This window comes from Oncorhynchus nerka, linkage group LG9a (assembly GCF_034236695.1).
Source record: "Oncorhynchus nerka isolate Pitt River linkage group LG9a, Oner_Uvic_2.0, whole genome shotgun sequence".
NCBI classification, from domain to species: Eukaryota; Metazoa; Chordata; class Actinopteri; order Salmoniformes; family Salmonidae; genus Oncorhynchus; species Oncorhynchus nerka.
The window spans coordinates 61866134-61889535 of NC_088404.1; positions in this window are offsets into that span (position 1 = coordinate 61866134).

Sequence of the window (23402 nt, forward strand, 5' to 3'; positions counted from 1 at the left end):
TACATTCAGCTGTCCATTAATCAATTGGTGTATGTGTGTGCTGCGGAGTTGAATCTACAAACCCATGGCTTGGCTCTTTCATCTCTTCCAGGCTTCTGGGAGGGAGGGTGGACAATGAGCTTGTCATAGCGGAGGTAAGCAACGTCCCCACCTGCTCTGGCAGCTTAAACGGATAAGTTCTTTCCTCTTTTGGCGCACAGCTTCAGGATAGTCCTCGTTGAGGAAGATATATGTCCCTCTCAAGTTCTTGGCTCTTTCCAGAACAGCTACCTTGTCCTTGAACCTCAGCAACTTAACCACTATCGGACTGGGCCTGTCACCTGGGCCGGCAGTGGGTTTTTCGGCGCCATATCAATCTTCCTGTGGTCCATCTTCAATTTCTCAGAGATAATTTCCCTCGCATTGTCCTCCTACTCCATCCAGGTCTCATGTGGAGATTCTGCAATTCCATCCACAACCATGTTGTTCTGCCTTGATTGTCCCTCGAGAGTCGGATTCATCAGTAGTTGTTGTCATGGATTCATACACAGATTCCTCTTTCAGTGACTTGCAGATTGCTGCCATCTTGCCGTTCTCCTGTTTCAACACATCGAGCTGCAAACTTTTCTTCAGGTCCTGGACCTCTCGGGTCAGGTTGTCCATTCTTTTATTAGTTATATCCACCAGTATTTAGACAAAACTCTTGAAGCTATTTTCTTGTTGTTGTAACAACTGCTTGTAAAACTCTTTTGTTTGTTAAAAAGATCCTTCACCTGTGATGGAGAGACACCACTGTCCTCAACGGTACTTTCCCTGGCTTTAGTCTTTGTCTTTGTAGCTAGCAGCGTAGGTTACGCTGTTACTCCTCGCAGTTCCAGACAGGGCAGGTCACAGAGAAGATTGAAAACAACAAACAGCAACAAACCCAGGACAATCCACTGTCCCAGCCACAATTGCTTACTGCCTCGCGGGCTGCGTTTAAACCCTCAAGAAACCCTGCTAGCTTGCTAGGCAGCTAGCTATCAGCTAGACTAGCTGCTACGCCAAATAGCTCCTCAGACCCGGCCTTGGTCGGCAGGATCACTGGACAGAGAGTAGCAGTCCAAGGAACTTACGCCAACTGCATCACAGGATCCAAACTAAAAAGTTAGCTAGCTACTAAAAAACTTTCCAACACACTTTCAAAACAACAAACCTTCCAAAACAACTAATCGAGCTCTCCCTCGTTTCGTGTTCAACAGGAAGTGACAGTGTTAGTAGCATTTTTTTCTCTCTCAGAGCACACATCAAGTGGCTCGCTCATCACAGCAGCAGGCCCCTGCAAAAAAGTGTACCACAAAAGGCTAAGAACAACAGTAGTTGCTTCCAAAGCTATATATTTCCCGCAATTGGATTTTGAAATGTCAGAAAACTTTTTTCTCTCTCCCGAAGCACATGTTAAGTGGTTCACTCATCACACCAACAGGCCCTAGCGAAACAGGCCCCAGTGAAACAGGCCCAGGGCAGACATTTTCATTACAGGAATCATGAAGTTAATGCATATTACTGTTTGGCGAAATCATGGTTTTAGCCGCAAACATTTTTGACATTTTGAACCTTTGAGTGAGCTGACCATGTAATGAATGTTTAGCTCGCACTGATGCGACCAATTAAAAACATTACTAGCACAACCAACTCAAAGAGTGACCATGGTAATTTGGCTGGCCAATTACCGTAATCCAAAATTCCTTGACCGTCACAGTACTTGTCCAGTCCACTTATTAGTCAGATTTTACTTGTAATTTAGTCTCGTCTTTGTATCTTCAAATGAAAAAACAAATTCTGGGTCTATTTAGTCAGTTATCATCTCATAAATTGCAACCCAAAAAATAGGTGTTTGACTAATATATTCAGCACCGTTTATGTAGACGAAATTAACACTGAATCCCAGTCAGACGTCAGTGATTCAAAGAGATCTGGTGTTGAGCTGGATGACCAATGGCAGCCCCCATAGCGGGGTTGTTCACCCTTCAAAGGTGTGTGTGTGGGGGGGGGTCCGCTGCTCTGATTAATACAGCAAACATGGAAAAGCTATGTCTTCCTGCCACTAAGGAGCCTCTCGGTCATGTCCACCACACACCACACACACACGCACACACACACACACAGCTGGCAGCAGCCTGCTAATTACAGACAGAAGTTGTTAGGCCCCAGCCAGCCAAGAAGTTATTTACACTTTGTATTTATTTGTCCTTTTTCACATATTCGTTCTGTGTATCAGACCTACTGGAAGTTGCTGCTGGCAAGTGCCAGGGAAAGCATTTGGGTCCACTTACAGAAAAATGATATGAGGCCAGACAGAGGGAGAGATGAAAGGAGTGGCTGGAGAAAAAAAACACAAAACAAAACGCTAAAATAAAGATCGCAAAAAAAGGGATAAAAGAGGAGGAGGTGGAGGAAGGGAGGGGAGGAAGGAGGGGAACAATTTGTTGTAAGGCTGGCTGGTAGTAAATAGCAACCAAATGGCGCAGAGAGAGAGAGAGAGAAAGAAAGAGAGAGAGGGAGGATGTGTGCTGCATATACGTATGCGTGCGCATGTGTGTTTGTGCATTTGTGACTGTCTGTGTCGAATCTTTTTGGTCGCTTGGCATCTACTGTACACAGAACATTTAAACCATACGACCTTTACTCTCTCTGACCTACACAGTAGCTATGCCCCCCACACACACCCCACCCCACCCCCCTACAGGGAGGCTAACAATGGAGGTTAAACAGTGGCTGAGAGAGGGCAAAACCACCAGGAACATTTTCTTATTTATGACCTATAAAATCCCATGTAATTTGGTGGTTAACTTTAATGGGTAACATTTGAAATCATTCTTTGTCCTCCCCTTTAATCATTTCCATATTAAACAAGGCAACTGTCAAAATAAGATGCTAGGTCACCACTTGCCACCGTCTACACTTGTCGTTATATTTCTGTCTTTTTAAGATTGTCTTTTCGCTTTATTTTAACTCAAGCAAATAGGAAAATGTGGGGAATGTTGAGACAATGGATACTATGGATGCTAGTTTCTCCTCTGTTATAGCAAGAGAAGTCGAACCCTTTAACCTTTCATACTGTAAAACAATTTGAAGTGGCCCAGCTCAAACATATTTAGTAAATAGTTCCACAGCCTTTTTGTGTTCACCCAACTTTTTTGGAAAAGTGTTGCACAAAATTTCCATTTTGAGTTGGCCACAACATTGTTCCGACTCAATGGCTGTGTTTGGAAAGTCAGCCCAATTCAAATCAGATAATTGGGCAAAAGATCAGAATTGGGCTGCCTGTTTAAACACCGCCACGTAGACAAATTCGGGAAAGGTTCAATAAACTTAAAATTATGTGTTATGGAATTTGTCCTGTTTTAAAGGCAAGGTACTTGATTATTTTTATTGCCAGATGGCTGCTATATTTGTTTGTAAATCAATGTTGAACTAATAATCCACTTAGACTTCTCTCCAGTTCCAATCATGATCCAATTAAAAACCTCTTAAGATCCCGCAGGATCCTGTCCTAAACCGGGACAGTTGTTGCTAACGTGCGCTAATGTGACTAGAATGATGTTGTAAGTAACAGCAAACTTTCCGGGACATAAACATTTCTTATATGGTGTGAAGCAGTAGCTGAAGTGGCGGATCAGACAGTGAGGAGACAGACAGGATATTATGGTGCTCACCTTTCTTAGAGGCTTTTATTTACAATATTAACAGGTGTAGGACTAATTGGCCAATAAACTTTGTACATAAAACAAGAAACAGGACGATGACTTGAATAAATCAAACATATTCTCAGTATAAACTATTCCGGCAAAAACGATTTGCCTATAACAAAACTCAGGTGTAACTCTACTCTAGCTAACCTGTTACCTGCCCAGCCTGCTCTCCCCCAGGCAAAAGCCAACTGAGCACCTAAGTACTCTTTCCAGGAACTCCCTTCAGCTAGGAATGTTCCATCACGATAGCCCCAAAACACATTTCTACCATAAATGCATAATTTCCCATGGACATAACATCATAAACAACGGTTTTACATAAACACACAGACTTAAATAACTTGTGCCATAACTTCTACTTTAATTCACACAATACACATTCATGAAGTAATTCACCCCACGATAATTCATCACTTTATTTTATTATTCCCGTCAACCAATAAATGTTCCTCGATGACTCGTAGACTAATTTGCCTAATGCGAAATGCACACTGCCATTTAAACAAGGATCAGCGCGGCGCTTCAGACAAACACAGAGGTAGGTTACATGATGTGATTACACTCTATCAACACTTTGATCGTTATTCTAATAATATATTTCACATTTCAAGACCATGAACGTTTAAATGGGCAGCTTTATACACGGTAGGAACATTGTTAACAAGTTACATTGTTTTAGTAACTGGCGTGCACAACAATACCTCGACTTTGGCGCCTTATGTCAAAGTATTGTTGGCAAACGGAATGCACTACTCAATCCAACATTCTCTTTGGTTTCAGGATTCTTGACTTTACCTTGAAGAGATACAATAAAGAGTCTTTCTTCAACCAATAACTTGTTTCAGTGTCATGCGCTCCATGACATATGGGCAGAAAGCTTAAAGTCTTGTTAATATAACTGCATACACTTGTTATTGGTCCGTCTGAGATGTGGCTTTTTCTTTGCAACTCTGCCTAGAAGGCCAGCATCCCAGAACCGCCTCTTTACTGTTGACGTTGAGACTGGTGTTTTGCGGCACAAGACTTGATGCTGTAATCGCTGCCAAAGGTGCTTCAACACAGTACTAAGTAAAGGATCTGAATACTTATGTAAATGAGAAATTTCAGTTGTTTATTTTTAATAAATTAGCATACATTTCTAAAACCATTTTTTTTTACTTTGTCATTATGGGGTATTGTGTGTAGATTCATGAGGGAAAATAAACCATTTAATCTATTCTAGAATAAAGCTCTACCATAACAAAATGTGGAGAAAGTCACGGGGTCTGAATACTTTCCGAAGGCACTGTATGTAGCTTTTTTCAAGGACCCAAAGTTCCTTTACAATTGTAGAAAAATTAAAATGAAATATTGGAGTCAAAAGAAAACATTAGACTAAATATAAACAAAGACAAGGCTGGGATCAAAGCAGGGAATGAGTGTGATGTGTACGGTTGGATTCAAACACAGCTTCAGGTAAGGGGCAGGATTAGACTGCTGTGCCACTCAGAAGCACATCATGTACTTGATTTGAAGGGGAACCCAGGATTTGAACCAGGGACCTGCTGATTGGCAGTCAAATGCTCTACAGCTGAGCTATACCCCCTACAGTATTGTGAAGAGATGAGTGTCTTTGTAGTGTATGTCTTTGGCTACATGTCCTTTGTGTGGTGGACCATTTTTGATACACATGGAGCAGTAGCTCAGTTCTTGACACAAACTGGTGCGACTGGCACCTACTGCTGTAATATCTACTGTAAATTGGACAGTGCAGTTAAATTAACAAGAATTTAAGCTTTCTGACAATATCATATTTGTCTATGTCCTGGGAAATGTTCTTGTTACTTACAACCTCATGCTAATCGCATTAGCCTACGTTAGCTCAACCTTCCAAGAGGGGACCCACCCATCCTGAAGAAGCGAACAATGATCAACAACCAATTTGACAGAGCTTGAATATTTCTTGTAAAGAATAATGGGAAAATGTTGCACAATCCAGGTATTGGAAGCTCTTGGAGACTTACCAAGAAAGACTCACAGCTGTAGTCGCTGCCAAAGGTGCTTCTACAAAGTTTTGACTCAGGGGTGGGAATGCTAATTTAAAGATATTTCTTTATTTAACTTTCAATAAATTAGCAAACATTTAAAACAAAATGTCATTATGGGGTATTGTGTGTAGATGTGAGGGAAAAACAAGTATACAAAACAAAATGTGAAATAAGGAAAGTGGTATGAATACTTTTCATAGTTTGCACTGTTGGCGCTATAAACGTCTTAGAGCTAGAAATGTAAGTATTTCGCTGCACCTGTGATAACATCTGCAAAATATGTGTATGTGACCAATAGAATTTGATTTGGATGGGCTCGGTTTCAAAGAATCACTTTTACGTAGAATAAATGCCATTCCAAGAGTCGCAGATGAGAGCACTAACCGTTCTGTTTTATTTTGTTCTTACCTGCTCTTATCACACACGTATTTTATAGTAAGAATTGAATGGAATATACGAACTACGATTTTAATTGGCATGGTGCAGCCATATAGCCTAGGCTACGAAGCACAGACTAGTAACATAATTCAACAAAAAAATATGCTGTTCTGTTCTTTCTAATCTTGGTAACAATATTTCTTAAGACCTGAAATAATAGATTTATTTGTGATGGAATACATTAAATGGGTTTATTACACTGTTAAAACAGATGGAGGAAGGATTGGAACATGGCTCCCATATTATTTTCAATCCATGATGTATCAGACCACAGTCTGGCCCTGTATCACATAGGTTTCACCAATCTAGCAATTTTTTCAGGGAAGGGTGGAAGCAATGATGCCTTCTTAAACCATTTGAACAGGGCCCATGACCCAAGTGTGGCAGGATCAGTATCCTGTGGTGACATTACGGTCAAAGAGTCTCCTCTGACCTGAACTTGACCTGAAGACATGAGGAACAATGCATGAACATTCCTGGGTGTGTTTGTAGTCATTGTTCTGAGCCAAGAGAAGCTGCCATTCCCTAATAGATGCCCACTGCCCACCCTCTCTGGTCTGATGGTGCTGGCATCTGTGTGTGTTAGTGTGGTTTGTTTATGTACAGACTGTGTGTTTGCTAATGTTGCACATAGATGCCCATTAATCAATACAATTGTAAATCAAATGGCTACGCCAACCACACATCTCAATAGACAGCCTCATTCTATTCAGAAGTTCCCTGTTTCTCCAGACTATTTCATACAGTAAGTATTGGCTATGAGTCATCAAACTGAAATTTTCCCAGTTGCATTCAATACTTTCACTGTTTTCTATGCAGTCTGTAAGAAACTACATCCACCATTCAACGGTCAACGCAGAGTTTCCTAGCAGGGAAATTTGTCACATGAACTCTAACAATTTCCTTGTTGTAAACTGGTTGTCTGGTTGTCACATGCTTCGTAAACAACAAGTGGAAGGCTTAGTTAGGGGCCCTTCCCAACAATTCAGAGAGAAAGAAAACAATAATAGAAAAGCAATAACTGTTACGGTTTTCTTGCGGTGAAGGAGAGGCGGACCAAAATGCAGGGTGGTAATTTTGATACATGTTTAATAAAACGAATAAACACGAACAATACAAAACAACAAACGTTTAGCCCCGGTCTGATAACTGCTAGCTTGTTTAGCCCCGGCCTACTAACTGTTAGCTTGTTAGCACAGGCTTGCTAACTGTCTGAATCGCCGCGTCCCCAGCCAGCCCAACCACTCACTGGACCCATATTTACTTTCAATCTCTTTTCGATTTTTAATTCGATTATACCTTCCTGTAACCTGCCTCACCCAATGTGATAGGGAATCGCTATTATTTTTAATTTTTAGAACACATTCAAGAACCTCCAGAAGCTAACCAGCTAACTAGCTACAAGCTATTTAGTCATTGTTAGCCATTGCTAGCAGCTTTTACCTTCTGCACAGCCAGCCAGTTTTTTTAAACCTGGATAATACTCGCCAGTCTAGCTTCCCTGCCCCATCCACCGCTGCCCCCTGGACACTGATCACTTGGCTACATAGCTGATGCATGCTGGACTGTCCATTAATCACGGTACAGTTATCGGACCGGGGCTAAACAAGCTAGCAGTTAGCAGGCCGAATTAGCAAGCAAGCAGATACGTTAGCTAGCTAACAGTTAGCCAGCTAATCAACCAGTCAGCCTGGCACAGTGGTGATGCCATAGCGACCGTTGGACTTGCAATCAGGGACTATTTAATCTGTGGACGTATTACATTGTATTGGTTCATCTATTGAAGTGAAAATGTGCCAAATCTTGTTTTAAATATTTGGTAACTGTTGTATAAAAGCGATATCTCCTAGAAACCATAGTTTATATGACACATTTGGCACAGTTTTCCAGCACTCGATTTCACAGTTTGCCGGCACTCAACTTTATCTTTATGTTTTATCTGTCGGCCCCAGCCGCACTCAGGCTCTGTGTGTAGTTAATCCGACCCTCCCTGCCTAGTCAACGCCATTTTACCTGCTGTTGTTGTGCTAGTTGATTAGCTGTTGTTGTCTCACCTACTGTTTTAGCTAGCTCTCCCAATTCAACACCTGTGATTACTGTATGCCTCGCTGTATGTCTCTCTCAAATGTCAATATGCCTTGTATACTGTTGTTCAGGTTAGTTATCATTGTTTTAGTTTACAATGGAGCCCCTAGTTCCACTCTTCATACCCCTGATACCTCCTTTGTCCCACCTCCCACACATGCGGTGACCTCACCCATTACAACCAGCATGTCCAGAGATACAACCTGTCTCATCATCACCCAGTGCCTGGGCTTACCTCCTCTGTACCCGCACCCCACCATACCCCTGTCTGCGTATTATGCCCTGAATATATTCTACCATGCCCAGAAATCTGCTCCTTTTATTCTCTGTCCCCAACGCTCTAGGCGACCAGTTCTGATAGCCTTTAGCCGCACCCTCATACTACTCCTCCTCTGTTCCGCGGGTGATGTGGAGGTAAACCCAGGCCCTGCATGTCCCCAGGCACCCTCAGTTGATGACTTCTGTGATCGAAAAAGCCTTGGTTTCATGCATGTCACCATCAGAAGCCTCCTCCCTAAGTTTGTTTTACTCACTGCTTTAGCACACTCTGCTAACCCTGATGTCCTTGCCGTGTCTGAATCCTGGCTCAGGAAGGCCACCAAAAATTCGGAGATTTCCATACCCAACTATAACAGTTTCCGTCAAGATAGAACTGCCAAAGGGGGAGGAGCTGCAGTCTACTGCAGAGACAGCCTGCAAAGTAATGTCATACTTTCCAGTTCGAACTATTCATTTTAAAAATTACTCTCTCCAGAAATAAGTCTCTCACTGTTGCCGCCTGCTACCGACCCCCCTCAGCTCCCAGCTGTGCCCTGGACACCATTTGTGAATTGATTGCCCCCCCATCTAGCTTCAGAGTTTGTTCTGTTAGGTGACCTAAACTGGGATATGCTTAACACCCCGGTAGTCCTACAATCTAAGCTAGATGCCCACAATCTCACACAAATCATCAAGGAACCCACCAGGTACAACACTAAATCTGTAAACAAGGGCACCCTCATAGATGTCATCCTGACCAACTGGCCCTCGAAATACACCTCCGCTGTCTTCAACCAGGATCTCAGCGATCACTGCCCCATTGCCTGTATCCGCTACAGAGCCGCAGTCAAACGACCACCCCTCATCACTGTCAAACGCTCCCTAAAACACTTCTGTGAGCAGGCCTTTCTAATCGACCTGGCACGGGTATCCTGGAAGGATAATGACCTCATCCCGTCAGTTGAGGATGCCTGGTCATTCTTTAAAAGTAACTTCCTCACCATTTTAGATAAGCATGCTCCGTTCAAAAAATGCAGAACTAAGAACAGATATAGCCCTTGGTTCACTCCAGACCTGACTGCCCTCGACCAGCACAAAAACATCCTGTGGCGGACTGCAATAGCATCGAATAGTCCCCGCGATATGCAACTGTTCAGGGAAGTCAGGAACCAATACACGCAGTCAGTCAGGAAAGCAAAGGCCAGCTTCTTCAGGCAGAAATTTGCATCCTGTAGCTCCAACTCCAAAAAAAAGTTCTGGGACACTGTGAATTCCATGGAGAACAAGAGCGCCTCCTCCCAGCTGCCCACTGCACTGAGGCTAGATAACACGGTCACCACCGATAAATCCATGATTATCGAAAACTTCAACAAGCATTTCTCAACGGCTGGCCATGCCTTCCGCCTGGCTACTCCAACCTCGGCCAACAGCTCCGCCCCCCCCCGCAGCTACTCGCCCAAGCCTCTCCAGGTTCTCCTTTACCCAAATCCAGATAGCAGATGTTCTGAAAGAGCTGCAAAACCTGGATCCGTACAAATCAGCTGGGCTTGACAATCTGGACCCTCTATTTCTGAAACTATCCTCCGCCATTGTCGCAACCCCTATTACCAGCCTGTTCAACCTCTCTTTCATAGGGTGTCTCCCCCAAGCTTCAGTGATTTTTGCAGTTCGTTACAGTCATTGGCAGCAGAGAACTGGAAGGAAAGGCGGCCAACGCAGGAATTGGCTTTGGGGATGTCCAGTGAAAAATACCTGCTGGAGCGCGTGCTACGGGTGGGTGCTGCTATGGTGACCAGTGAGCTGAGATCAGGCGGGGCTTTACCTAGCAAAGACTTAGAGATGACCTGGAGCCAGTGGGTTTGGCGACGAATATGTAGCGATGGCCAGCCAACGAGAGCATACAGGTCGCAGTGGTGGGTAGTACATAGGTCTTTGGTGACAAAACGGATGGCACTGTGATAGACTGCATCCAATTTGCTTAGTAAAGTGTTGGAGGCTAAATGACATCGTCGAAGTCAAGTATCGGCAGGATGGTCAGTTTTACGAGGGTATGTTTGGCAACATGAGTGAAGGATGCTTTGTTGAGAAAATACCTTTATACTAGCTTTGTTCTTCTTATGGCTGAGGGGCAGTATTGAGAAGCTTGGATGAACAAGGTGCCCAAAGTAAACGGCCTGCTCCTCAGTCTCAGTTGCTAATATATGCATATTATTAGTAGTATTGGATAGAAAACACTCTAAAGTTTCTAAAACTGTTTGAATGATGTCTGTGAGTATAACAGAACTCATATGGCAGGCAAAATCATGAGGATAAATCAAAACAGGAAGTGAGAAATCTGAGCTTGGTATGTATTCACCAAAGTTCCCCCTGAGATATTAACGATGGTGCACTTCCTTGGGCTTCCCCTAGATGTCAACCGCCTATAGAAATTTGAATGAGACTTCTACTGTGTTGTGGGACTGAATGAGAGCAGAATGTATCAGGTGTCTGGCAGTCAGCCATTTTCTGATCACACGCATTCCTCATGGTATCCACTTGCGTTCCATTGCTCATCAAGACACAAAGGAATACTCCGGTTGGAACTTTATTGAAGCTATATGTTAAAATCATCCTAATGATTTATTCTGTTCTTAGTTTGAAATGTTTCTGCAACCTGTAATATACTTTTTGAAGTTTTTGTCCGACGTAACGCTGACCAGAATGAGCGTTTGGATATGTATACCAAAAGCGCTAACAAAAGGAGGTATTTGGACATAAATAATGTACATTATCGAACAAAACAAACATTTATTGTGGACCTCGGAGTGCTTTCTGATGAAGATCATCAAAGGTAAGGGAATATTTATCATGTAATTTCTTGTTTATGTTGACGCCAACATGGCGGCTATTTTGACTATTGTTCTGAGCGCCATCTCAGATTATTGCATGGTTTGCTTATTCCGTAAAGTTTTTTTGAAATCAGACACAGCGGTTGCATTAAGGAGAGGTATATCTATAATTCCATGTGTATAACTTATATTATCATCTACATTTATTATGAGTATTTCTGTTGAATAATGTGGCTATGCAAAATCACTGGATGTTTTTGGAACTAGTGAATGTAACGTGCCAATTTAACCTCATATTTTGATATAAATATGAACTTTATCAAACAAAACATACATGTATTGTGTAACATGAAGTCCTATGAGTGTCATCTGATGAAGATCATCAAAGGTTAGTGATTCATTTCATCTCTATTTGTGCTTTTTGTGACTGCTATCTTTGGCTTGAAAAAATGGCTGTGTTTATTGTCGTTTGGTGGTGACCTAACATAATCGTTTGCGGTGCTTTTACTGTAAAGCATATTTGAAATCGGACACCGTGGTGGGATTAACAACAAGATTACCTTTAAAATTGTATAAAATACATGTATGTGTGAGGAATTTTAATCAGGAGATTTTTTATGTTTTGAATTTGGCGCCCTGCACTTTTCACTTTTCACATTTTTCCAGACGGACAGCTATAGAATATACTTCGTCTTGTGATTAATTTGATCGCTTATTAACGTTTACTAATACCTAAAGTTGCATTACAAAAGTATTTCGAAGTGTTTTGTGAAAGTTTATCGTCGACTTTTTGAATTAAAAAAAATGACGTTACGTTATGAAACGCTTTTTTTTCCCGTTTATCACACAGTCTACATATAACGATATCTAGGCTATATATGGACCGATTTAATCGAAAAAAAAAGACCCAATAGTGATTATGGGACATCTAGGAGTGCCAACAAAGAAGATGGTCAAAGGTAATGAATGTTTTCTATTTTATTGTGCGGTTTGTGTAGCGCCGAATATGCTAATTATTTTGTTTACGTCCCCTGCGGGTCTTTTGTGGTGTTACATGCTATCAGATAATAGCTTCTCATGCTTTCGCCGAAAAGCATTTTAAAAATCTGACTTGTTGCCTGGATTCACAACGAGTGTAGCTTTAATTCAATACCCTGCATGTGTAGTTTAATGAACGTTTGAGTTTTAACTAATACTATTAGCATTTAGCGTAGCGCATTTGCATTTCCAGAGCTCTAGATGGGACGCAAGCGTCTCAGTAGGAGCAAGAGGTTAACGGGATGTCAGCCCAAAGAGGGTAAATTAAGAAGTACCGTAATGACTGATTTCACGTTGGTTTTTCTCCTTGTTACGAAGAAAAAATGTCAATGTAACCAAATTTGTATCTTGTGTGGTTTAATGTGGATGTTTCTTGTGTGTGTCATTGCCATCCAGGTATGTTCATAAACTCAATCTGGCAATCTAACCCAATATTAGCACACTGAGCTGAGAGTCCTACAGGACCTACACCCAGTTGTCTATGACAGGTTTCAGTTAACTTTGGCTAAAACCAGTTGCCACCCTTACAACTATTTTTTTTTAAACAAAAATCTCACGTGAAAAAAGTGGTATTCAGACTCGTGTACATTTTTTCCTATTGAAAAAAACCCCTATCACGTGAAAAAAAAAGTTTTCCCCCCTCGTGAAATAAATCACCACCTGCGGCATTTTGTTTCTTCACATTTTCACCACTACCAGCTACCAATCTTGCTTAGCTTCAGCAGTTGGATTTAGGGTGCTATGGTGCTGGAATGAATGTCCCATAACTTGCAACTGGTAAAAAGGCTGTGAAATCAAAGCCCAGGGTAACATAACCAAAGACAGGGTAAATTGCAGGAAGGATGGTGTCGATTTATGTAATTGCATTATCATTATATTTTTAGCAGTTTTTTTGTGCATCCATTTACAGTTCAGTTTCAGAAAGTATTCACACCCTATAAGGGCACAGGGAGAGACCCAGATGCAGACACAGGAGGCAAATAGTTAGAGTCTCTGATATTTATTATAGTCCAAGGGGCACGCAAGAGAATGGCCGTGGACAGGCAAAAAATCATAACAAGTCCAGCAGGAACAGAGAGGCAGGCAGGCTCAAGGTCAGGGCAGGCAGTATGGTCAGGCAGGCAAGTTCAGAGTCAAGGCAGGCAAGGGTCAAAACCGGGAGAACGAGCAAAAAACTGAGAAAAGGAAAAAGCAGGAGCACGGACTAACCAGCTGGTTGACTTGAAAAAACAAGACGATCTGGCACAGACAGAAAGAAAACACAGGTATAAATACCCAGGGGATAATGGGGAAGATGGGTGACACCTGGAGAGAGTGGAGACAAGCACAAAGACAGGTGAAACAGATCAGGGTGTGACACACCTGTCAACAATCTGCACAAAATACTCTGTCATGTCAAAGTGGAAGAAACGTTTCAACAATACATAAAAAACAAATATATCTTGATTAGATAAGTATTTAACCCCATGAGTCAATACACGTTAGAGAGTCACCTTTGGCAGCGATTACAGCTATGAGTCTTTCTGGATAAATTTCCAAGAGCTTTGAACACCTGGATTGTGCAACATTTGCCCATTATTCTTTTCAAAAACTTTCAAGCTCTGTCAAATTGGTTGTTGATTATTGCTAAACAAACATTCTCAGGTCTTGCCATATATTTTCAATTAGAAAAACAGTGCCTTCGGAAAGTATTCAGACTCCTTGACTTTTTCCACATTTTGTTATGCGGAAAAATAATTTCCTCATCAAAACAATTTTCTCATAAATCTACTGTACATACAATACCTCATGATGACAAAGCTAAATGTATTGAAAACAAAAACTGAAATACCTTACTTACATAAGAATTTAGACCCTTTGTAGGCCTCCTTGCTCGCACACACTTTTTCAGTTCTGCCCACACATTTTCTATGGGATTGAGGTCAGGGCTTGGTGATGGCAACAGGAATACCTTGACTTTGTTGTCCTTAAGCCATTTGGCCACAACTTTGGAAGTATGCATTGGGTCATTGTCCATTTGAAAGACCCATTTGCAACCAAGCTTTACCTTCCTGACTGATGTCTTGAGATGTTGCTTCCATATATCCACATCATTTTGCTGCCTCATGATGCCATCTATTTTGTGAAGAGCACCAGTCCCACCTGCAGCAAAGCACCCCCACAACATGATGCTGCCACCCCCGTGCTTCACGGTTGGGATAGTGTTTTTCAGCTTGCAAGCCTCCCCCTTTTCCCTCCAAACATAAGGATGATCATTATTGCCAAACAGTTCTATTTTTGTTTCATCAGACCAGAGGACATAAGTACGATCATTGTCCCCATGTGCAGTTGCAAACCGTAGTCTGTTTTTTTATGGCGGTTTTGGAGCAGTGGCTTCTCCCTTGCCTTTCAGGTTATGTCGATATACGACTTGTTTTACTGTGGATATAGATACTGTTGTACCTGTTTCCTCCAGCATATTTACAAGGTCCTTTGCTGTTGTTCTGGGATTGATTTGCACTTTGCGCACCAAAGTACGTTCATCTCTAGGAGACAGAACGCGTCTCCTTTCTGAGCGATGTGACGGCTGCGCAGTCCCATGGTGTTTATACTTGCGTACTATTGTCTGTACAAATGAACATGGTACCTTCAGTCATTTGGAAATTGCTCCCAAAGATGAACCAGACTTGTGGAGGTCTACAATTTTATTTCTGAGGTCTTGGCTGATTTCTTTTGATTTTCCAATGATGTCAAGCAAAGAGCCACTGAGTTTGAAGGTAGGCCTTGAAATATATCCACAGGTACACCTCCAATTGACTCCAATTATGTCATTAGACTATCATAAGCTTGTAAAACCATGACATCATTTTCTGGAATTCTGACTCACTGGAATTGTGATACAAAACTATTGTTTGTTTACAAGACATTTGTGGAGTGGTTGAAAAATGAGTTTTAATAACTCTAAGCTAAGTGTATTCAAACTTCCGACTTCAACTGTATCTATATAATGTCCCACAGTTGACAGTGCAAGCCACGAGGTCAAAGGAATTTTCCATAGAGCATAGATCTGGGGAAGGGTACCAAAACATTTCTGCAACAATGAAGGTCCCCAAGAACACACTGGCCTCCTATCATTGTGGAGTAACTACAATGTCCATAATGAGTTAGCAATTTTTTAAAACAATTTTCGTAAAACATAATTCCACTTTGATATTATTGGGCATTGTGTGTAGGCCATTGACAAAAAAATCGTAATTTAATCCATTTAAATGTTTGACACCACTAAGTGTCAAACATTTCAAGAAGTGTGAATACCTTCTGAAAACCCTGTACTTCCATTTATTTTGTTTGTTATAAATACATATGGGTTTATGTTTAGCTTTCAATATAGCTATTTAGAATTTTGTTCTCAACTTCAGAAGTTGTGCTTGTTATTAATGGCACAAAAGTAACTCACTAGAGGATTGAAACATATAAGAAGACGTTTACTCTATTAAAGGTGTTTAAAGCGGCAATCCTTAACCTGTTGCTTCTACTCGGGACGCTTGCGTCCCAACTAGAGCTCTGGAAATGCAAATGAGCTACGCTAAATGCTAATAGTATTAGTTAAAACTCAAAAGTTCATTAAAATACACATGCAGGGTATCGAATTAAAGCTACACTCGTTGTGAATCCAGGCAACAAGTCAGATTTTTAAAATGCTTTTCGGCGAAAGCATGAGAAGCTATTATCTGATAGCATGCAACACCCCAAAAGACCCACAGGGGACGTAAACAAAATAATTAGCATTTCGGCGTTACACAAACCGCACAATAAAATAGAAAACATTCATTACCTTTCACCATCTTCTTTGTTGGCACTCCTAGATGTCCCATAAACACTATTTGGGTCTTTATTTCGATTAAATCGGTCCATATAAAGCCTAGATATCGTTATATGTAGACTGTGTGATAAACGAAAAAAACATCGTTTCAAAACGTAACGTCATTTTTAAAATTCAAAAAGTCGACGATAAACTTTCACAAAACACTTCGAAATACGTTTGTAATGCAACTTTAGGTATTAGTAAACGTTAATAAGCGATAAAATTCATCAGGAGGCGATGTAAAGATCATTAGCTGTCCGTCTGGAAAAATGTCCGGCTAGAAACTCAATGAAAATATCCGGTCCTAGACCGGATTAGATACGGTGTCCTGTATGTGTTTGACCAAGAAAAAACTCGAAGGGAAATGACAAGACTCTAGACACCCTGTGGAAGCTGTAGGTACTGCAACCTCAGTCAATTAATTGTGGTTCACGTTTATCAATGGGTTCAAGTAGCGCATGGATATATTTTCCCCATTTTCAGTGATCAGTTTTTCCTGTGCTTTTCGATGTAAATGCCGTTCTGGTAAAGCCACAGCAGTGATTTAACCAGTTTTTTAAACGTCTGAGTGTTTTCTATCCACACAGACTAAGCAAATGCATATACTATATTCCTGGCATGAGTAGCAGGGCGCTGAAATGTTGCGCGATTTTTAACAGAATGTTCAAAAAAGTAGAGGGTCGACTGAAGAGGTTAACTGAAACATTAACAGTGTTGTCCCGGCCTCAGTTTTGATAAAAAGCAGAGGAATGGGGCTGGAGAAATGTAATCAATGTCAAATCCATAGACTATGCTATGGATGCAAGGACTAACCATCCATGATATTAGAGGTAGAGTTTCAACCATGTTTCTATTCTATGCCGTGTTTGTTTACATTTAACATGTTTAAAAACATTGGAGTAAATGTGAAGTTTTCTTGAAACTGCAAATGAGATTTTCTCTTACATGTGGAATTCCAAGTTCAATGTAAAATGTAATTTGCAGTTCCATATATGACATTTTTTCACTTGTGAAAATCTCACTTTCACATGAGGAATTGTAAATTCAAATGTGAAAAACAATTAAATGTGAAATGTTATCATGCATGGAACTGCAAATTAGAGTTTTCTTACATGTGAACCTGAAAATGATTACTATTGAATATTTTACTTGTAATTCCACATGTGAAAGTGAGATTAATATCCGATTCTCACGTGAACGTTTTTAAAATGTGAAACAGCAAAAATTTCACGTGAAACTGCAATTCAAAATTGGGCGTCTATCCATGTCCTGAGGACGTTGGGAAATGCCTTCAAATCCGGCTTCTAGGGACAACAGTGAGCGCTATTACTATCAAGTACACTTGGGTCTTCTTAGGATATTGTGGACAGAGGTGGCAGATGGGCGAAATCGATGATTCTGGATCAAACGGTGGCATGTTCAATCCCAGCTGTGGACACTAGTTATTTTGTTTTGTTTTAACCCTATCCCAAACATTAACCCTTACCTTAACCATTCGGAATGAGTGCCTGAATTTAACCCTTAAATTAGAAATTTGACATTTTGAGAAATGGAACCATACAGAGCAGCAGGAGCATCAAAGACAATTTGAAATTTGATGTTTGGGGCAACTTTGAAATGTAACGTTTGGAGCAACTTAGAGATTTGACGTTTAGAAAACGTGGATGAACGTCTAATTCTGCAGTGAGACTGTGAGACCTTGTTGGAAATGTAAGTTCAACTATTCCTTTATGGAAAAATGCTGTGTGATCACGTGATTTATGTGAAGCAACATGTGATAACATGAAACAAGACACTGGACAGAGGAACTCTATCTAGAAGGCCAGCATCCCGAAGTCACCTCTTCACTGTTGACATTGAGGTGGGTGTTTTGCGGGTACTATTTAATGAAGCTGCCAGTTGATGTTTTGTGAGACGTCTGTTTCTCAATTGTATGCTGTAGCGTTAAGATTTCCCTTGACTGGAACGAAGGGGCCAAGCCCGAACTATGAAGAACAGCCCCAGATTCTTCCTCCACCAAACTTTACAGATGGCACTATGCATTCGGGCAGGTAGCATTCTCCTGGCATCCGCCAAACCCATATTTGTTTGTCGGGCTGCCGGATGGTGAAGAGTGATTCATCACTTCCAGAGAATGTGTTTCCATTGATACAGAGTCCAATGGGGGAGAGCTTTACACCACACAGGCGATGCTTGGCACTGAGCATGGTGATCTTAGGCTTGTGTGCGGCTGCTCGGCCATGGAAACCCATTTCATGAATCTCCTGACTAACAGTTATTATGCTGACGTTGCTTCCAGAGGCAGTTTGGAACTCAGTAGTGAGTGTTGCAACCGAGGACAGACTATTTTTATGCGCTACGTACTCCAGCACTCAGCGGTCACATTCTGTGAACTTGTGTGGTCTGCCACTTCACGGCTGAGCCGTTGTTGCTCCTAGACGTTTCCACTTCAAAATAACAGCACTAACAGTTGACCGGGTTCAGCTCTAGCAGGGCAGAAATTTGACAAACTGAATTGAGCCACATTGAAAGTCTCCGAGCTCTTCAGTAAGGCCATTTATTGCCAATGTTTAGCTATTGAGATTGCATGGCGGTGTGCTCGGTTTTATACACCTGTTAGCAATGGGTTTGGCATTTGAAGGGTTGTCCACATACTTTTGTATATATAGTGTACATCTCTGCACTTAACTAGTATAGCAGAGCATATGGCACTCTTTTGTTATCCGTTTTCACGTGAGGGAACTGGACATTGAGGTGACCTTGAACCTTTCGAAATACATCAGGTACATATACATTCACATTTAACATTTTATTAGATGCTCTTGTCCAGAGGGACTTACAGGAGAAATTAGGGTTGAGTGCACTTCTCTAGGGCACATCAACAGATTTTGTTCACCTAGTTGGCTCAGGGATTCGAACCAGCACCCTTTTGGTTACTGGCCCAATGCTCTTAACCACTAGGCGACCTGCCGCCCCATGTACATTTTTGGCACTTTTTGCATTTCATTGAAAGTTTTTTTAATTTTTATATAGTACTTCTTATATTATTTAACAGGGACATACACAATAATCAATAGCTCAGACAAGTGTAAGAGTGTCAGATTTAGCTAGACAGTCAAGTATGCATGAGTACCTGTCAAGCGTTCATTCAACAGCTGTTGTGGGTTTTGCATCAGACCATGGACAATAAGAGGGATTCCAACAAGCCAGTGTGCCACAGTTCAAGAGGTAGATATCTTATCAGAAACATTCTGTAGGCACAAACTGCAGTCTCAAATGAGATTGTACACATTTGTATTGAGTTCACAGCGGACAGCAGGACACACACACACACGGATGTGCCCGCACACACAAGTACACATACATGTCCACGATTGCACACACACATGCAGGTGCTTATGCGCACCCCCACACACACACACACACACACACACACACACACACACACACGCACACTGCATGTCCAGTTTATATTACTGTAGATGGCAGCATATCACTGTTGGCTGTGACAGTAACACTGATGTAGAATAGTATACTACCTTTATACCTGCCTAACAGATACAGTTATCACTATCTGCTGTGAATGCTCTTACACTACTACTGCTTACGTACAGTCTGCAATGTTACCAAAGCTAATGTAATAACATCTACCTAACGAATTCTAAATGTATTAATGCAAACCAGACTAACAGAAAATGTAATACTCAATAAAAACAAAGCAAATCTTAATAACAAAATATTGTCAACTACTGATTCAGAAGCAAAAAGAGACGCCGAGAGGCAAGTATGTAGATTTCCGCATTTACTGTCAGTAACACAAGAGTTAACTTGCACATTCAATCAACCTGTACCGGAAAGATGTTCTATGAACCCTCCTGTGGGCCTTCTGTCACATACATAGTGTGTTACAAGACTTGCATTATAAGCAGTTATGTAGAGCTAAAAATATAGGTGCATAAATGTTGATCGCCATTCACGGTGTGAAAAGAAAAGCTTTATATTTTTTTCCATAATTGTTGAGTGAACGCGTGTGCAATTTTTTTTTAAAAGGTGCGTAAACTGTGTTTATGCCTGTTTATCCTAAATGGTAGTACTTTATAATAACGCCACGTAACAAAGTGTTTATGATGGATTAGTATCGTTTATTCATCAATCATTAGGGGAGAGCCTTGACGAAAGTAACACCGGGTGAAAGTAAACACACCCATTTTTCAGATAAATGACGTAGTGAAGTCAGCATATCCCTAACACTGGAGATCCCCAGGGGTGCATGCTCAGTCCCCTCCTATACTCCCTGTTCACCCACAACTGCATGGCCAGGCACGACTCCAACACCATCATTAATTTGCTGACGACATAACAGTGGTAGGCCTGATCACCGACAACGATGAGACAGCCTATAGGGAGGAGGTCAGAGACCTGGCTGGGTGGTGCCAGAATAACAACCTATCCCTCAACGTAACCAAGACCAAGGAGATGATTGTGGACTACAGGAAAAGGAGCACCGAGCACGTCCACATTCTCATCGACGGGGCTGAAGTGGAGCAGGTTGAGAGCTTCAAATTCCTTGGTGTCCACATCAACAACAAACTAGAATGGTCCAAACACACCAAGACAGTTGTGAAGAAGGCATGACAAAGCCTAGTCCCCCTCAGAAAACTAAAAATATTTGGCACGGGTCCTGAGATCCTCAAAAGGTTCTACAGCTGCAACATCGAGAGCCTCCTGACCGGTTGCATCACTGCCTGGTATGGCAATTGCTCGACCTCCGACCGCAAGGCACTTCAGAGGGTAGTGCGTACAGCCCAGTACATCACTGGGGAAAAGCTGCCTGCCATCCAGGACCTATACACCAGGCGGTGTCAGAGGAAGGCCCTGAAAATTGTCAAAGACCCCAGTCATAGACTGCTCTCTCTACTACCGCATGGCAAGCGGTACCGGAGTACTAACTCTAGGACAAAAAGGCTTCTCAACAGTTTTTACCCCCAAGCCATAAGACTCCTAAACAGTTAACCAATGGTTACCCGGACTATTTGCATTGTGTGCCCCCCCAACCCCGCTGCTGCTAATCTCTGTTTATCTTATATGCATTGTCACTTTAATTATACATTCATGTACATACTACCTCAATTGGCCCAACCAACTAGTGCTCCCACACATTGGCTAACCGGGCTATCTGCATTGTGTCCCACCACCTGCCAACCCCTCTTTTTACGCTACTGCTACTCTCTGTTCATCATATATGCATAGTCACGTTAACCATACCCACATGTACATACCACCTCAATAAGTCTGACTAACCGTTTTCTGTATATAGCCTTGCTACTCTTATTTTCAAATGTCTTTTTACTGTTGTTTTATTTCTTTACTTACCTACACACACACATACTTTTTTTTCTTCTTTTTTTTCTCCGCACTATTGGTTAGAGCCTGTAAGTAAGCATTTCACTGTAAATAAACTATTCTATTTGAGTACGACCTCCCTGCAACATATATCCATACATCCATATGATAACCCGATGATAATTTGTTGAGAACTTTATTTATAAGAGGGAAAATGTATGGACATTACAGAATAGGACAAAGTGCTCAAGGCGAATGGACAACTTGCTGTGTTGACTGGTTGTTCAAGCCCAACAATAGATTTGATCTTTATATGACACTAAAACACCTGAATGAATTAAACACAACCAAACAAGAGCCCTGATGGTTTAGGTGACCTTAAGAAGTGATATTCTAACATCAGGTGTGATTTTCATTTGTTTATGTTCTGTTCAGCAGCTGACCTTAATCAAGACACCAATGTCAACTGGATTCCCCCTGTGAAGATGAGGTATTCTGCAGCAGCATCAGTTTCTACTTTTACTACTTTGTCCTTTTCCAGATATGAAAGGAGACATCCCTCAGTTATACGAGATGGTTGTTAAATCTTCGCTTTGGTTAATCTGAATGATTCTGTTGTGCAATATGAGTAGAGCACCTTCACCTTGTCGTCATGACAAAAGTGCCCCCTTAAACCATATGAATATATAAAATGTATTGTTTTGTGTGTGAAATGAAAAGTATTTTGACATTTCTGCTTGCCTAGCCCCATTGAGTAAAACACATTTCTTAAAGTTCAACTATTTTCTTTCTTTACAATTTAAACATATTTAGCATAGCCAATGTAATTGTAGTCTTAGGCAAATCATCTCCATTATCACAGCGCAGAGCTGTTGTGAAGGAAGTTGTCAAGAATGTGAGTTTGCGCTTATACAGGGCCTCCCACCCCCACCTACCGTCAGCGAATCATGTCAATGAGGAGCTAAAGAGCCGTCCGCATTGTTACAACATTTGAAAGGCGCACATCAATGCGGCAGAGAGCTCAATTTGGCCTCTGCGCTTCCGGAGGCTCCACAATTGCATCACGACGTCCATACGGCGCCTCTGACCACATTTTCTGATCAAACATAAATTGTCTCTAATGCCATCATACTGTAGGCCAGTGGTTCCCAACTCCGATCCTTGAGTAACCCCCAACAGTACAGTTTTATTGTAGCCATGGACAAAACACACCTGATTCAACTTGTAAACTAATCATCGGGCCCTTAATGAGTTGAATCAAGTATGTTTGTTGGGGTGACAACAAAAGTGTGCTGTTGGTGGTACTCAAGGACTGGAGTTGGGAACCACTGCTGTAAGCCTATGGCTGCACTGTCGTTGCATACCATTATCTGCTGCAAAAAGGGTTCACAAGAAATTGTGACCATCAAATAAAACTAATCGGAGAGTTTATGACTGAGCAAAAAGGTCATGTTCATTTGAGAACACAACACAGAAACACAGACAAATTAGAGACAGATTCTCTTCCCCTCTTTATTGCAGGATTGTAATATGTGATTAATCAACATCAATACTAGTTCATCTTGAAAAGCTGTTGAATTAACAATTACATTTAAACACTTAACATCAAATAATCAACACTTTCATATAATTTCAAGGTGTACAAGTAAGCTACCTCATATGTAAAGGTTAGACAGTTTTCTAGGCTATTGTTACTAAAACAATGGACTTGAACTGGATAATAGTTTTGTAATGTCCTCCCACAAAGTTACCAGAGTAGCCTAACCTCCCATCTCTGACAGCTGGAAGTGCTAGCTAATCATTGCACCCTCTTCCATGGCTAGCTACA